This window comes from Myotis lucifugus, unplaced genomic scaffold, assembly GCF_000147115.1.
Source record: "Myotis lucifugus unplaced genomic scaffold, Myoluc2.0 scaffold_81, whole genome shotgun sequence".
Taxonomy (NCBI): domain Eukaryota; kingdom Metazoa; phylum Chordata; class Mammalia; order Chiroptera; family Vespertilionidae; genus Myotis; species Myotis lucifugus.
This window is the reverse complement of record NW_005871129.1, coordinates 3,585,156-3,588,752: the sequence shown is the minus strand read 5'-3', so window position 1 is coordinate 3,588,752 and position 3,597 is coordinate 3,585,156. Positions and strand designations below refer to the sequence as shown.

Below are 3,597 nucleotides of genomic sequence, written 5' to 3'. Positions count from 1 at the left end.
GAGATTATGCTAAATAGAACATGAGAAACGGGGTTCTTGTCTTGTGGTTTTAAAAGAAACCCTTTACGCCCTGGCCAGTTTGGCTCAGTGGATAGAGCACTGGGCTTCAGACTGAGGGGTCCCAGGTTCGATTCTGGTCAAGGGCACATGCCCGGGTTGCGGGCACATCCCCAGTAGGGGGTGTGCAGGAGGCGGCTGATCGATGTTTCTCTCTCATCGATGTTTCTAGCTCACTATCTCTCTCCCTTCCTCTCTGTAAAAAATCAATAAAATATATTTAAAAAATAAATAAAAAATAAAAGAAACCCTTTACTTTATTTCATTATAAAAATTACATAATTACTGAGTTAGTGAATATTGAGTATACTGAATAATGTTTTTGCCATTGTCCAATGTCAATATGAATACATTTAGTTTATTACTAAAATGAAGATGATTATCCTCAAATGCATATTTTTTGGCATTTAAAATAATATTACAGACAAAGTAAAAATTTATAATGCAAGATTAAAAAGGACAGGGACAAAAACTGCAATTGGGTACAAGAGGAAATAATTATCTTTTTATAGCAATTCTTCAAAAGGCCCAAGGACTGAAGATAGAATGAGTTCACTTCATTCTTAAAATGAAAGCCTTTAGGGATTAGTTGACAATTTTTTCTTAGGTATCTGGAAATAGACCCGGAATTAATGGCAGGCCATCAGAGTAACTGAATTCAGAGCATACCATCAATACATTAGTAAGGTAATGGAAAAATAGAGCATATTGATATAGAAAAAAAAGATTCAGTTATCAACTTTAAGATAAATGAACAATAATTTTCATTTGTATGTGAGTTTTCAAGTATCAAATATTACCCCAAATATCTCCAGAAACCTAAAATTCTGAAGAATAAATATAAACTTCTAAAGCATGGAAGAGAAAGTTTGTTAAACAAAAATCATCTAGAAATATATTAATTCATATAATTATAAATTACAACATTTAGTAAAAAAAATTTCTCACCACAATTATCCTCCCTAAAAGTGCTTTAGTAGGAAAATTTCCAGATGTACTTATCTTTGCCATGAATGCCTTCAGTATATATCTAGTAGAGAAATACAGCTGGATAGATGTTTAAAATCATATTTCATTCATAGCTGGTGGTGGGGTGTTGGCATAATTTGGGATGTTTTAATGATGTTTCCCTCTTTTTAGTTCCATATATGTATACTAATGATATTTATTAAAGTATAATTTTTAAAATATTAAGAAATATATGTCCTATAAATTGATTCATGAAAATTTATTCAACTAATTAAATGATGGAGCATGTGAGTATACATTGAATAAATTAATGAAGACATATTACTATATAATTGCTCCATTAGATACAAAATTGGTTGAAGTCCAACAGTCCATAATCTATAATCGTTTGGATTACCTGTTCCACCTGACAGGAATTAATTCCTTTACTGAGGAAATCTCCTATCAAGTCTGGGACTACAAATCAGTAGTAAACAATGTCATGCACAAGTCATTCTCCTAGATAATCCTTCAGTTACCTTTCAATATAAAACACCAAAAAGGTAACTTTTTTAAGTTTCAGAGTTGTTGTTTTGTTTTTGTTTTTTTTTACTTTTTATCACATTGAGATCATAAGTAATCTTGAAAGATTATTTTTGTTCACAAAAATGTTTGTGGGTTTAGATTTGACCTGATTAGTTCAAAGTACTTAAAACCTCCGAAAGGCATTGCGATTGTCCTTTTACTGTTTAATATACAAATGGGTGTATAAGAGTATTCACTAACCATACAAGTCTTCTTGAGTTTGCTCTGTAAAGCTAGGGCCATTCCGTATTGGCCAAGTACAAATGCCAGAGGACTAACTACGGTCCTGAAATTCTGATACCGAATCTCAGGTTGGGTTTGGAAAAGTTTGGCTTATTTGATCATCTATTCCAAAGCTAGAAAACCAATTCTGCCAGAGTTCATGTGCGGTCCTTCATTTTTTTCCTGTAAGAAATAGACTTTATTAGGCACAGAAGGTGATTAGTGGGCAGAGATACACAATGGCTAGTGGGCTTCCTCCTGAGCCGGAGCACAGGGTCCCAGGGGAAGGACGGTGGCCGGTGTTTCGTCTGTCCCGCCCCTCAAGGCTGCATGCGGATGGCCCCATCCAGCCGGATGACCTCTCCGTTGATGAACCGGTTCTCGATGATGCACTGTACCAGGTGCGCGTACTCAGCAGGGTGGCCCAGGCGGCGGGGGAAGGGCACCTGGCTGGCCAGGTAGTTGCACATTTTCTCGGGGAGGGTGGTCATCAGCGGGGTGCCGAACAGGCCGGGAGCGATGGTTATCACGCGGATGCCCAGGGGCGCCAGGTCCCGGGCAATGGGCAGTGTCATGCCCGCCACGCCCGCCTTGGAAGCGGAGTATGCCGCCTGGCCCACCTGGCCCTCGAAGGCGGCCACGCTGGCCGTGTTGATGATGACCCCTCGCTGGCCTCCCGGGTCCGGTGCGTTCAGGCCCATCTCCCAGGCCACGAGGCGGATCACGTTGAAGGTGCCGATGAGATTCACGTTGATCACTCGTTGGAAGTCCTCCAAGGGGTGGGCCTGCCGGCTCTTCAGGTCGTAGGTCTGGAGGGCCACCGCGATGCCTACACAATTGACGGCCACGTCCACGCGGCCAAACTTTCCTTTCGCTAAAGCCAGAGCTGCGCGCACGTCCTCCTCCGAGGTCACGTCGGTTGGGGCGAAGGTGCAGCTCTTCCCCAGCCGCCGGGCCTGCTCCTCCCCGTCGGAGCCGGGCATGTCCAGCAGCACAGCACTGGCCCCCTGTCCCACCAGCCGCTCCGCCGTGGCCAGACCGAGGCCCGAGGCGCCCCCGGTGATGACGGCCACCAGGCCCTTCACGCCCCGACTCACCGCAGCCATCTTCCCCCGCCTCTCCCGCCCCCCCCCCAGCCCCCGCGGTCCCCCTCCCCTTCCCTCCCCTCCCCTCCGCTCCTCCACCCCCCGCCCTCTTCTGCAGGTGCTGCCCGCTGCTTCCCTGCCAGGAAACAACTTCTTCACTGCCTGTGAGAGTGGCACTCCGCAAACCCGGTGTTGGGTGAGAGCCATCTGAGAGATTTAGGGACATTTTCATATATATACTATGTGGCAAAATATGTCACAATATCCCCAGTGTGTAGGGACTCAAAGCACCAGATTCGCATATAAAGTCAACGCATTTCTCAATAATGGGATTGCCATGCCTGATTGCAGTAAATGAGAATCATTCTCGAATGTGACAATTTGTCCGATCAGATACTGGTAAATAGGAAGACAGGTTTCATTGAATGGATGCAAATGACTCTCTTGCCCTAGAATGTAAGGAAACTCAAAAAAGTTGCTTGTTTCTGAATTCTGGGCAAGGGCAAGAGGAGGTAGGGGTCAGTGACAACCAGATACCATTAAAATGTTTTATTTCCGTTTAAAAAATATAGTCCACTAAATTGAGGCTTAGAGATAGTGACTTCATCGATCCATAAAAATAGAATATTAAAAATATCATCAATAATATTCCACACAAATAACAGCAGTTAAATTGCACTTGTCGGTTATTTAATCCTGG

At 43.3% G+C, this 3,597-nt stretch overlaps 1 pseudogene; it reads right to left on the bottom strand.

The window, feature by feature from the left end:
* Positions 1-2,132: 2,132 nt before the first annotated feature.
* Positions 2,133-2,918, bottom strand: LOC102424614 (annotated as a pseudogene).
* Between the last annotated feature and the right edge of the window lie 679 nt (positions 2,919-3,597).